The sequence below is a fragment of the Hydractinia symbiolongicarpus genome, chromosome 11 (assembly GCF_029227915.1).
Source record: "Hydractinia symbiolongicarpus strain clone_291-10 chromosome 11, HSymV2.1, whole genome shotgun sequence".
Lineage (NCBI taxonomy): Eukaryota > Metazoa > Cnidaria > Hydrozoa > Anthoathecata > Hydractiniidae > Hydractinia > Hydractinia symbiolongicarpus.
In genome coordinates, this window is record NC_079885.1 from 6,880,029 (window position 1) to 6,895,136 (window position 15,108).

At 34.6% G+C, this 15,108-nt stretch overlaps 1 pseudogene; it reads left to right on the forward strand.

Moving 5' to 3' along the window:
• Positions 1-5,162: 5,162 nt before the first annotated feature.
• Positions 5,163-8,424, forward strand: LOC130613385 (lactoperoxidase-like; annotated as a pseudogene).
• The last annotated feature ends 6,684 nt before the right edge of the window (positions 8,425-15,108 follow it).

Genomic DNA, 15,108 nt, shown 5'->3' on the forward strand with positions numbered 1-15,108 from the left:
CTCTGTGACTATAAAGCATAGGCTTTTCTCATAAAGTACACACACTGGATACGCTCAATGTAATGTAACCAGATTCTCTATTTCTTCGAACACTTCATCCGTAGAATCTGCTTTAAGCACAGTCAAGAGAATTTGAATCTCTAAACCTCCTGTTGGAATGGGGGATGGCCTGTATCTAGCACAAGTAACACGAGCTTCCAATATTCCACCGTAATTCAAGAAGTAATGACAGAAACAACTGATTTCACGAGGGATATGTCCTACAATTTCTTTATCTGTCAGCTTTCCAGGTATTTTAGTCCCCAAGGAAATCGCAAAAGGATCATGGACATTATTAATCTCTTGTTCCACTTTCTTTCTACCGAAGAAAGAGAAGTGATAAGTGCTTTGGAGGATGCTGAACTTCCTATAAAGTAAAAGGGGGGAAGGTGAGAATAATTCTTCTCCTGTTCATGTAAAACAATATTTTCAATGCTTTCAAATTAAAATCATACATGGAACGTTAAAGGATATCTGAAGAGATGTATTTTAGAATTATATGAGGTAGACCCCTCCACCTTTTGTGCTATACACACCCGAGAAAAAAAGGCACCTCTCGTGTTCCCGTTTTAGGCACCTCCGATTACCGTCAAATTACTGGCACGTAACCATGTCAGGTCATTTCTTACCGATCCAGTTAATTTATGAAGGGAACACCGATCGAAGTCAACCCATTTTCAAATTCCCTACAGAATTCCACGTCATCCAAACTCCAAATCATTAGGCTAATGAGAATACAATGATAAAGTGAAATGATAAAGAAAATTTTGATCCCCTACATTAAACAAAAATGGAAAGAATTGAAGGCTCCGAAGAAACCGTGGCTTTTGATTTGCGATGTTTTCAAAGGGCAGTGGACAGACGCAGTCAAGAAAGTTGTGAAAGCATCAATTGGAAAGATGGTTTCTGTTTCAAACAATTGGACGAGTTATTTCCAACTGCTCGACCTCACCGTGAACAAAAGTAGTAAGGATTTTTTGCGCGACGAAGCGCAAACCTGGTACTCGAACGAAATCGCGAAGCAAATGTCTGAAGGCAAGCGTACGGGTCAAATTAAGGTAGATGTCCGACCCTCAGTCGTCAAACCATTACATGCTCAATGGATTACCAAATATTATGACTACGCCCGGAGCCACCCAGAAATAATCATAAACGGCTGGAAAAAGTCCGGTGTTACGGAAAATCTTGAAAAGAAAATTAATTTAGACCCTTTTTCTACAAAATAGTTTTATTGTTTAGTATATCATGATTATTTTGTATCAACGGGCTTACTTAAAACGACAAGAAAAGCTGAAAAACCGTCTATCAATTACTTTTAAAATTTTCTCACTTCAAAAAAAATTGTAAATTTGGAGGTGCACGAAAATTAAAGGAGCGATAAGAGTGTGCGCGAAAACATAAGGCGTGCGAAAATTATATCATTCTTACAAAAAGTAAAGAAAACAACTTTCAGAAGTTAATTTATCTCGATTATTGACATGTGAGGATTTTACGGGCCTTTTCTGTTGAGTAGTAGAGACGTGAAAATCAAAGTTATCCGTTCTACCATATACTAAAGGCTGAAATACACGATCCGTTTAAATTGAAGGTCAAAACCTGACGGATAACATGTAGGGGAAGGTTTCTTGTCTACACGTAATCCGTTTAAACGTGCAAGGCATGGTACAAAAGTCTTTCGAACCGTGGCTAGCAAAATGAAAAACGTGTCGCTACGGCTGCTGACTCTGCGATTATCATAGCGACCGTTGCTTGAAACGAGAGGAAAATCTGGGCGAATTTAGCAAAGAAGACCAGTTTAAACAAGAAAGTTTTTAAGAATGAGTCCAGATGTTTTTTGATTTAGTCGCTTGCAATTATAGAGTCATCCATACAAAAACAAGACACAGTAATGCGGTCTGCGATTAGTCCTGGCATAAAGCTTGCTGCAACAATTCGATTTTTAGCACGTGCGCTAGTTATTCCGAATTGCAACATCCGTGTTTACAGAAGCACGCTTGCCGAAATTATTCCAGATGTTTGCGATACAATATACAATATACAATATACAATTTTCACTTTTCAACATTCTTTTATTTTCTTTTCGCCATTTTCTCTTGTTTTATCTTAATTGATTTTTTACTGTAGTTTTCAACTGTATTTTTTTTGCATAATATTCCGAAAAGTGATACATGACGTCAAACGAATAAAACAAAAGATTTACGAAATTTCAATAGAGAAAGATCATCCGTTTAATCAAAAACAGATAACACGTCCACCTTTTTGAAATGACGGATAGGTCAAATTTGGCAGGTCAAAATGTTTTATTTTTTTAAATACACGATCCGTTTTGACATATGACTTATCCGTCAGCTTTAAACCTTCCGTTTAAACGGATCGTGTATTTCAGCCTGGCGTAGATATCTGACATTTCGACTGTACTACCACCTACGTAAGGGGCGGCAATAAATGTTTTCATGGAATAGGATGTATTTCATGCTGAAAACACACGATTTCAGACATATTAGTCTATTTCCAATTAACTTAATTGGCGACAGTAATGTTTGCGGACAATAACAGATTATAAAATTGTTTTAATTAAATTTTCTTTTCAAATTTACTTGTTATGCAACAAAAAAAAACGTTTCTTAAGACACAAAACAGGTAGTGATGCACAAAAAAGAAAGTTGTTGTAAAACAGGTGGGAAAAGTATTAAAGTATCTGACCAGAGTACAGGATAAAGTAGCAGAAACTCATCTTTGTCCCCCGAGTTTCTCGGTACCTAACCTGTTATTAAGGAGCAGCCGATAAGTAAATCTTCTTATTCATTCACGTGCGTGTTCACACGCATATGTTTGAATTGCGTGTCCTATCCCATGAAAGTTAAGTTTTAAGCTACCATTTTGAAGTTAGCAAAGTTATTCCCAGGACCCTGTTTTTGAGAAGCGTAAACTCTGCGTAAACCAGACATCGGCAAAAAGTTCCTCACATGATCTAACCCAAGTGTGGAAACGGTAAGTAATTATTTGCAAGTCAGAGCGTACTTTGATTAAAAAGGATGACTGTTCCTGCTTACGATGAAGAGTTGGTCACGCTCATGTTGTCTGATAATGTATCAGCTATCATTATCAATGCTAGAAACACGTGTTTTGGTATCAAACAGTTAACCAGTGAAATAGTAAACTTGAAACTTTTGACATTTTATGCTGTTATCTTGTTTTCTTGAAAGATATTTTTCTCTTTTTTATATAACATATGTTTTATAACTCTTTTGTGAGCGTATTCAAACAATCAATGCTGTGCGTACCAGTATTTCTTTGTTTGCAAATGACATGTTTTCAATATTATTGAGGAAAACAACAAAACTGTTGTGAATAAGACTTTCACGACAATGTTGATTTATTGTGAAAATTCTGTTAGTGTTCATTATTAAAATAACTGAAGTGAGTTGTACTGAGTCCTGTGACTTGTCTTGGTGTCTGCTGATATCTTTAATAGTGGGACCTTTTGAGCCGAAAATAATTAAGGGGTGAAACGCAGCGCAGATGTTAAAGACGCATGTCTTCTTGTTGAGTTTGTTGTTGCTGTTTTTAACACATGTTTATGCCAAAAACATGTTTTTACTTCAATAAAATTAAAACAGACGCCAGCCCCACTCCAACGTCTTTTTTCACAATGAGAACACAAAAAATACTGCAACAAAACGAGGCAATCACATATACAGGGGCGGTTATAAGTCTTTTTAAAAAAAAACAGTCTTCTTGACTATGCATCCTTCTCGAATATACAGTGGAATCTCTCTATCTCGACTACTCTCTATCTCGAATTTCTCTCTATCTGGAACTAAATTCTCGGTTCCTTTGTGGTCCGCTTAAGGTATTTTCCTTCCTTTATCTCGAACTTTCTCTATCTCGAACAAATTTTTTGGTCCCTTGCGAGTTCGAGATAGAGAGATTCCACTGTACGTTTGACCTTTAATAAGGATCTTAAGTTAGGCGGTGTTCCTAATACAGCACCAGGGGTGCTCAAATGAACACATTTTTATATCAAAGAGAGCGCTTATTTGAGTCACTAAGTTTCCAAGGAGGGTTTCTTAAAATAAAGTAAACAAGAAAATAAACATGTATTTGGATTTTAACCTTTTGTTTTTGTACTAATATTTCTCAATCCATTTCTTGGTCTTCGTCAATTTTTGGCTGCATTAAACTTCCCATTTTCGCTAGTTCTTCCTTCCTTAAATTTCTTGTATTTCAATCAGTTAGGGTTCAATTCAATTAAGTTTAGCTGAATCACTTCCGAACAACTTAAAATAAAAATTCTTCCATCGCTTATCTATGCCTATGCTCGTTTTGTGGGGAATTTCATGCGTCTGTTTTCTGTCTAGAAATAATTTCGTACGCTTTAAGTATAAATAGAGTCCATGATATAGCGGAAAGAAATCAGATAAGATTGGCCACCATAACTTAGCTAAATGACTACGGTATTCACTTCCCTATGATTACCCTGAAGGTTAATTACCCACTACCCGCATAGCTACTTCCTTATACTGTATAATTAATTGCACTCCGTCGGAGTGCTTCTGAATCTTCTCTAATGGTGGCCACTATGAAAACTTTTTTTTTCGGTATTATACTCCCTAAAAAATAATACTTCGTACTTTTACCTGACGACATACTATGGAGTGTTTTTTTGTAGCCATTTGTTAAAAAATAATTAAAAGGACAACTAAATGAATCTTGAATTGTGAACTAATAAACGGTTTTTTTAACATATATAAAGATATGTAAATCAAGCGTGTATTTTAATTCTAAAGGTAAAATCAGAATTTTTGGTGATGGGCCAAAAGTCAAAGAGCGTAAAGGCTGGAGAACAGCATAATTTTGATGAATCCCAACGTCTATAGGAAAATATAAGTTGGGAAAAACCCGAACATTTCTCTGCGTACAATGAAGAAACTTTCTTCTTGTGTGACAGGCGACACAAAAATCCTTTTTGACAAAACAATAGAAATGGCAGTTAAATATGTCATTGTACATTAGGAAATGATGGCGATTTGATGAAAATGCGTCAATAGGGGTTACAGTATCCTCAGCAATTACTTTGGTCTATTTGTGGTTTACGAATCAAACGAAACTATTTATGGAAAATGATCGTGCTGACCATATCGCGAAAGCTATTTTCTGGCATCAATTTTTTCAATCAGACATTGAAACAATTTCTCACATGCAAAGTAAACAAATATGATTTGACGACTGCTAATTATAGCGGTAGAACCCAAACGGTATAAATAGGAGGATCTTGGGAAAGTATTTCATCTAATTCTTGTTGCATAGCAAGAGCAAGGTACATCGTTGGAAGTACGAAAAACAGTTTTTAGAAATGGCAAAATTGTCGACAGTTCTCGTTGGAGTTGTTCTAATGTTGCTGCAACACACCAGCCAAAGTAATTCACCTTTGTTCTTTGTCTATATACCTTTCTCCTTTGCAGGTTTTTATTACTTGAGATTAAATAGAACGATAAATACTGATGAACTAATTCTATACTCTTCAAATAACATTTTCAACAAAAGGCATTACTTAATTCTTTAGGTAATATTGAACTAATAAAAAACTAATAAAACTTGATTTATAACCTTGTTTCTATTTTTTTAGGCATGCTAATAAACCAGCAAGACACATTCTCCAACTGTATTTCTGCCGTCTCATCTCGTAGATGTGCTTTTTATTGATTCTTATCAAGATTCAGATCAGTCGATGGGACTTGTAACAATCTTATGCGAGGGATACAAGGAGCTGCGAATACCCCTTTGGCAAGATTATTGTGTAAGCTTATTACTTACCTTACAACTAGCATTTCTTAAGATAGTCAAGGCTTATTTATATGTGAAACAAGCTGCAACTGTGAATATAATGGACCACCCAAATACATTCATGTACCGTCATTTTAATTATCTTAACACAAAAAATAACTCATGAATATTATCATTTTAGGTATGACTATCTTGTGACGAATAAATCAAATAACAATAACTGCTTTAATACATTTAGCTCCTTATATGCCGACGTTAATAATCGTGGAACACCTCGTGGCTTTCCTGGAACTCTTTCTGTTCCAACACCTCATGAAGTTTCTGCAGCTGTATTCTCTGTTCATACTCAGAACATACAAAGATCTCGAGGATTATCAGCGATGTTTATGGCTTTTGGTCAATTTGTGGATCATGATTTCGGATATACAACGCATCCAACTTGTCAGCTTCCAGCGAATAGGTTATCTTATGAAAATCAATGCTATAGAAATGTCAGTAGAACTTTAATTAATATCTGGAAGTTTATTTTAGATGTGCATCAATGACTGCTTTTACGTATCCATGTTTCCCAATCCGCTTTCAACGAAATGGTAAAAGTTGCACACCATTCGCGAGATCGTTTCCTGTTTGTCCTAGACGAAATCGTCGACGAGCTACGCGACAACAGATTAATATTATTACTTCTTATCTTGATCTCTCTCAAGTGTATAGCAATGATTTACAAGTCCACCGGCAGTTAAGACAACTGGATGGTATGATGTATTTATTGTTATTATTACTAAATTATTTATCCAGGATAGCCTTGTCAGTTCCTATTGGTACTGCTTTCCATGGGGGACTTGCGAAGGGGATCCTAATGCATTTTAAAGCTCCCATTTGAGCTACGAAAGTCGTGCAAGCACAGCAATCGATTAACTAAACAACCGTCTAGGATATCAATTCTATTCTCATGCTGAACGCTAAACAGAAAGGACAGAGTTACAATTTTATAGTCTCTGGCATGACTCGGCCGGGGTTTGAACACAAGACCTCTCGCACTGGAAGCGAGCGCTCTACCACAAGGCTACCAGTCTTTCAATAGATTCGGTTGTATCATTTGTGCAATTATATTTAAGCTTTCACTATTATCAAAGGTCTACATAGCTTAATATTTTGATTATTTTGCATAAAAATAACGTACTACTATTTCTTCCAACGTTAGATGTTGGCACCATTCATTCTTTTTTAGTGAGGACAACTACAATTTAATTTAGGAAAGTTTTTATGAGGCATAAGTTCATATTCCAAGAGTTTTCATCAAAGCAATTGTATACACTCTTTCTTTATTGATCATATGCACTTAAAAGTTTGTCTTGATTTTGACATTGATGTTGAATTCGCTTGACCTGAGTTTTTTTTTAGTTTGTTTACGAAAATAAGAACAAAAAACATTCAGCAAAATATTACTGGTTAAAATTATTTAAATTGCCATGACAAAATAATTGTTTATGCCGTTTTAGGAAGTGGATTATTGAAAGTAACCAACACAAATCTGTTTCCAATTAAATTTCCAGAAACAGATACCCGATGTGATATTCCTGGCGGTTGCTCTTTGGTTGGTGATGATAGAGGGGATGAAAACATTGTTCTTCATACGCTCCATACTATATTTGTGCGGAACCATAACTTTATTGCTAAACAACTAAAGAAGGCTCTAAGATATTGGAATAAGAATTTTCTTTTTGAAACAGCAAGAAAAATCAATATTGCAATTTATCAGCGCATTATCTACACGGAGTTCTTACCAAACCTAATTGATGTGAGCTCCTACCAAAGATATAAACCATCGGTTGATGCTAGCATTTTCAATGTTTTTTCTACCGCAGCTTTTCGATTTGGCCACAGTTTAGTTCCAAACGCATGCTCACAACTCGATAAGAACTTCAACAGAGCCTTTGATGATATTTCTCTTCAAGCTTCTTTTGAAGATACTCGGATTATTCGTCAGCGTGGCATTGAGTCAACAGCATTTGGCTTAGTGGCAAATCAATCACAGCAAGTCGATGTATCTTTTGCTTTCGGCCTTGCTCAAAGGTTATTTGTGCCCCCTGGAGAAAACACACATGACGATTTAACCGATTTGAACATTCAACGAGGCCGCGATCACGGTCTACCAACATACGGGGCATGGAGAAGAATATGCAATCTACGCTCGGTTAGTTCATTCTCTGACTTAGCTGGTATTTTTACATCAAGAGTTGTGTCGAACTTTCAAAAAATCTACACTGACCCGAATGATATTGACATTATTGCGGCTGGCATTGCGAAACTCCCACCAATGGAAAAATGCTTGGTCCAACATTCCAATGTATTCAGCAGATCCAATTTGAAAGGCTAAGAGATGGAGACCAATTTTGGTATGAAAAGCCGTATTACTTTGCACATCCGCAACTTGACGAAATAAACAAGATGACATTGGCAAAGGTTTTATGCAACAGGTTAGCAGATATCGTTTCTATCCAACCAAAAGCTTTGCAAGCTGTTACTCGAAGAACAAGAAGAACAGAGTGTAGTAGCTTGTCAGGCATGAACTTTGCTGTTTGGCGATTTAATTATTAAATTATAGGATAAAATCTTATCTTGATAATAAAACTTTCTTTCGTAACAGATAGTTTTCCGTTGTTGAAATATTTAGACAAAAAATGTTCTTGTTATTAAGTAGGGCTCTATCTAATGGTAACCTGATATTCTCTTCATGGGGCATTGATTTAAATAAACAACGGAGGCATTAAATGTTTTTGGCGTCCATTTGTGGGGCGTTGGAAAGACGGGTCGTTTCTATTAACTTTTGCTTTTAAACCGTATTCAGTTCCCGATGGCGTTAAATAGTTCGTATTTGTTGTGTTGCTGTGTTCGTTTTTGCTGTGCTTGCTGTGTCGCATTTTCAGCTTCCATACCTTTCAGAATCGTAGATACTAGCCGTTTTTCGTAACGACACCGTAAAATTCCATGAAATTTTATAATTGGGAAAATATAATAACTTTTCTTGGGATTACCATTAGAAGTTGAAACTCGTAACACCACTTTACTTTATGAAAAGGAATCGTTGCCTAAATTAATCCGATTCCTTGATGTTTTTATGCGATTTATATAAAAGCCAGAAAATATGCCACTTTAATTTGGCTTACAAAAATTTCTTACAAAAAAACAAATAATACTTTTCTCGAATTTCCTAATTATGCCAAACTCAATTAAAGAGGTCGATACTAAAAATGATTCTCATCCCTAAGTTCCTTAGCAAAAGGTAGAACAAATTACCTAATTTTGTAAATATTTTTGTTCGTTAAGTGCCTCATTTGCGAGCTGAAAGTTACGGTCAAACCCTTCATATAACCGAGCTTTCTAAGAATAGCCTCAATTTCAAAACAAATATTTTCTTCAAATTTAAGTAAAATCCAAACAGAACATTATATTGCTCTAAAAACTTCAGTTTTGTCATGATAATTTGATATTCTATCTGAATAATAGGTACTTGTATTTTTATTTTAACTAAAGTTACCAAAAAAGTTATTTTTTTAAAATTACGTTATCCTTGAAAGGAACGCCGATGTAAATGCTCCACACTGATGCGGTCAGCTTGGTGTTATCCATTGTTATTTTGTTAACTTAGATTGTTCTTTTGCTACGACAGGGTAATAGCAGGTTGTAGCCTGTATTTTTTGCAGCTGAAGTTAGGGAAGATTTCTTCTTGAATATACATTGCATTCAAAACATCTTTATCACTTTGATACTTTATTGCAATCTTGACATGGTGTATACAGGAATTACAAAGCATCACCTCGATGTGTGTCACGTTTTTACAAAATTACTTCATTTCCAGATCTTATTTGATGAAATATAATTTTGTAATCACATTTTTCAAAAACTCCATTTTTTATTCAAACTAGAGTATAGTTTTCGACCATAAAAAAGTAAACTCATTGGCTTTAACAGGATGGCCCCCTATGCAGAGTTCCCATAATTTTGTAAGAGAGATGTACAGCATACTGGTGCGATCTTTCTAGCTTAAACAGCGGTTCTGAATTGACTAACACAGCTTTTTGCAAGACTTCCATACCTATGGGCACTGGAGAAGCTATAATAAGTGGTTAATTATTTATTATCACGCTAAATCATCGCTACGTTAATGATTCCATTATGAAAGTTTATATTCGATTTGACTTTGCAGAAAAAAAATCTTTCAAGCCTAATTAGGTAGTTCTCATTTAATTACACATATTTGATTAAAATTAAAACGAAACATCAAGACTTTCAATTTACAATAATATTCATTGATTCTAAGTATGTCATGATGTAAGTGAAAAATAGTTTTTTGAAACATCGCTACTAAAGGAATGGTACAACAATGGACTTTTCGTTTCATTTTCTTTTCTCTTTAAATGGCGTAAATAGATCAATAAAACAGTTTGACTTTTTTGCTTAAATAACACCCGACCAGATCTAAGGAAGCACGTAATGTACTATGAAATAATGTACACGTGATTTTATTGAAAGTACATGACTCGATCTTTCGTTTTAGTGTTTCTATAAAAGCTTAAACACTCCCATATTCGAATATTAAAGTATTATATACGCCTTATATTCTTATCGCGATAATTATCAAAATGTTTTTACATACAATCGTAATTGTAATATTCTGTGTGGGGATTGGTAAGTATTTTAAATAGTAACATCCCCTATTTTAGTTTTTGGTTTAACCCTATTATACCTGAGCTTTTTTTGACCTTGTAACGCCCCAGGGCTCTTATTCTCTTTTTGACAATTTCGCCAGGTGGTGTGCATATATATTTAACCTTTTTACGATCATATAATTACTCCAATTATATGGGTGAAATATGTTTTTACATTTTATACACGACGTAATTGCATATAATTGATCCAATTACGTTGACTATTGTTACAATCAACCCTTTGAAGTATCATCACACATGTTCAATAAGCAACAATAACAAATTTTCCCCTTTGAAGTAAAAAAGTTCTCTTTGAAGTAGGAAAAAGTTCTTTGAAGTAAAAAATATTCTTTTAGTTATTATAAGTAACTATAACTAACTATATGTCAAGTTTAAACCTTACAAATTTATGTTACTGTAAATGGAAAAAGTAAACATCAATCTATCATGAAATAAAAAAAAAGTAATAAACTGCCCTTTTCAAATGTGAATAAAATTTGCTGCGTTGGCGCCTCAAACGAAGGGTCTTAAAGTAAGCCAAAATAGCTAAAATGTTTATATAATTATTAAATTAACATTATTTTTGTCAATATTTACAAAAAAAATAATAAAAATCTATCATAAGCTACACAAATGCAAGAGAAATAATGCTGACGTCCGCAAAGAAATTTTGACAAAGTCAGCATTTGAATCATGATTTTTAATTGTCATGTGACAGATATCATCCATACCAAGTTTTATAATTTATAACCTAACACAAGGGAAGTTATGAGGTTAGGGCACTAAATTATTGTGCTTGAGCATTTAATACTTTATTCCGCGTTTGGTTACTTTCGCAGAATATCTCTTTAGTGATGTAGCTATGAATGGGTATCCGATTTGCCTTTTTGCAAAAGTAAAGATTTACTTCAAATGGTCTGCTAGAACGTTATCTTCTTCGCGCGCGATATTTCTTAAAAGTATCTTTCTAGTGATGTATGCAAGCGTATATTCCACCTCTGCTTGTCTACTGTATCGTACATATATTTTATTTGTCTTGTTCTGCTAGGGCATCTAATATTTCAATGGAGCTAAAAATTCTCGCAAAATTTCCTTTTCATTGACTTATGAATGGGTCCAGCATTTCTGCTTTATTACTGACCAGAAGATGGTTTTCCTTTGAATTTATTTGCCCTTTTAAAGGATCTAAGATTCTATATTGTGTAGTGTATTGGTCTGGTTTCGGACCTTTGATGTGTCATTACGCAGGAAGGTATTTGTCCAGAACATCGTATCTCTTGGTGTATCGATAAGTATAGAACAATACCACTTGTTTAATGTATAGTATATCGTCTTCCCTCAGATTGTCATGTTTTAGGACATCTAATAATGTCAGCTCGAATGAACATAGAATCGCTTCTAATGAAGTATGAGTGGGTATAGCACACTGCTGTCTGTTCAATGTATTGCCTTAAGACTTTTAATATGTTTTTTCGCGAGAGGATATTCGTCCAGAATGCAGTTTTGGTATTTTGTCAAAATATCTGTTCTATTAGTGGATGGATTTGTACCCTACCTCAATACCTCTATAGTGCAACGTGTTCCCTCAGATTGGTTTATATTGTAAAGCCTTCGCATTGATTGGTCTGCTTTAGGACTGTTGATGCGTCATTTCCAGGGAGGGTATTTCTCCATAAAATTGTTTCTATTTGTGTATGGATGTATTTCCAGCATAAGTGTTTGTGAAGGGTAAAGTATAAAATTTTCTCTTTGATTGGTCTTTTAAAATATCTCAGATCTTATTTTGCACATACCTCAACTTCTAAAAGTGTTACCTTAAATGACGTATGGATGTGTCTCACATTTACAGACTTCTTTTAATTTTTCTGCTAGGATTTCGACCTTTACTTTCATCCAGGTTGTTTTTTAGCCATGTATTGTAGAATATCCCATTTACTTACTGGTTTAGGGAGGCTTTATTTGAATAGATCTATTAGGTCATTTTTTAAATAGTCTTATCCAAGCTATCACTGTCGTCTCTATTGCATGTGCATAGGTATAGAACAAAACCGCCTTTTTAGTGTATCATATACATCTTTCCTCAAATCTAACAGCTTAAGACTTTTACTGTGTCATTTGCGAGGGGGTATTTGTCCAGAATATTGTTTCTATTGGTGCATAGATGTGCACCCAATCTCACTGAATGTTTAATTTAAGGCGTAAAGTCTTCTCTTGATTGGCGTGCTTCATCTTTTCGGGGAAGCGTATTCGTCCAAAGTATAGTGTCTATTTGTGAATGGATTGTTATCCAACATCAGTGTTGGTTTGGTTTATAGTGAATAGTTTTTCCTTCGATTGGTCTGCTTTGGGACTTTTGATGTGTCATTTTCTTGGAGGGTATTTAGTCAAATTTGACTTCTATTGGTGGATGGATGTGTATCCAACCTCAATATTTGTTTAATTACAGTGTAAAGTCTACACATTGATTAGTCTGCTTTGGAACTTTCATTTTTTTATATCGCGGCAAGGTACTTGTCCAAAATATAGTGTCTCTTTGTCTATTGACGTGTATCCAACATCAGTGTTTGTTTAGTTTAAAGTATAAAGTCTTCTCTTGATTGTCGTGCTTGAGGACTTTTAATGTAGGACTTTTGATGTATCATTTCGCAGAAGAGTATTTTGCCATAATATCATTTCTATTGGTAAATGGATGTATACTCAACCTCAATTGTTGTTTTTTTCAATATGTGATCACTTTGCATTAATTGGTCTACTTTAGAAATTTTGATACGTCATTTCCAGGGAGAACACTTGTTTCTACTGCGGAATAATGTGGCATATTACGTTGGTTATAGCCTATCTACAAAAAAATGCATTTGTTATGTAGCGATAGAGAGTATTATAAGGGTAACATGCAATATTATGCGATATTACGTTGGTTATGGATTATTGACAGAAAAATATAATATTGTTATGGAACGATTGAGAGTATTATGAAGGTATTATGCTGTATTATGTAATATTACGTTGGTATGGCCATCGACAAAAAAAATTTGTATTTTTTATGGAACGATAGAGAGTATTATGAAGGTATTATGCAGTATTATGCGATATTACGTTGGTATGGCCATCGACAGAAAATTTATGTATTTTTTATGAATTATGAAGGTATTATGCAGTATTATGCAGTATTATGCGATATTACGTTGGTATGGCCATCGACAGAAAATTTATGCATTTTTTATGAATTATGAAGGTATTATGCAGTATTATGCAGTATTATGCGATATTACGTTGGTATGGCCATCGACAGAAAATTTATGTATTTTTTATGAATTATGAAGGTATTATGCAGTATTATGCGATATTACGTTGTTATGGCCATCGACAGAAAATTTATGTACTTTTTTTGAATTATAAAGGTATTATGCAGTATTATGCAGTATTATGCGATATTACGTTGCTATGGCCATCGACAGAAAATTTATGTATTTTTTATGTAACGACAGAGAGTATTATGAAGGTATTATGCAGTATTATGCGATATTACGTTGGTATGGCCATCGACAGAAAATTTATGTGTTTTTTATGAATTATGAAGGTATTATGCAGTATTATGCAGTATTATGCGATATTACGTTGGTATGGCCATCGACAGAAAATTTATGTATTTTTTATGTAACGACAGAGAGTATTATGCAGTATTATGCAGTATTATGCGATATTGCGTTGGTATGGCCATCGACAGAAAATTTTTGTATTTTTTATGTAACGACAGAGAGTATTATGCAGTATTATGCAGTATTATGCGATATTGCGTTGGTATGGCCATCGACAGAAAATTTATGTGTTTTTTATGAATTATGAAGGTATTATGCAGTATTATGCGATATTACGTTGTTATGGCCATCGACAGAAAATTTATGTACTTTTTTTGAATTATAAAGGTATTATGCAGTATTATGCAGTATTATGCGATATTACGTTGGTTATGGATTATTGACAGAAAAAATATGTATTTGTTATATAGAGAGGATGTCGGATAATGCGGTTTCATTTGTCTGGTCCATTTGGTTGGAGAAGTATGACTGAACGTCTGTCGGACTTTTAATATCGATAAAGTATGAAGGGTACTAGTTATGTTGTACGTCGTGTGTCGGGACCACTTAGCCCGGTGCTAAATGAAGTCGTTCCCGCACAAAGTGCCCGCGGGCCATAAATCCTGAATCACTTGTGCTTAAGTGATGAAACTTGGCTCAATTGGAGAATGAATGTCTTAGTACAAACTTAACCCTATTCGGTCCGGGGTTTTTCGAACATACTATGACCGGGGGCGGGGCGGATTCCGCCCCCCCTCAATAACTTTTCATAGGGTTGTTCAAATTGAATCAAACTTGGCACACTTATAGTACGTCATAAAAGGAACAAAATGGCGCCAAAAAAAATTCGCTTGCGTCAGCACATTTTCTGTGACGTCATCAAAAGCTTGAAAATTGTTAAAAATGCCACTATCTTCTTAAAATATAATTACTTTTGTTCTAGAGCGAATTTTTACATTCTGTTTGAAGTTTCGGAAAGCTAAATAAAAGTTATT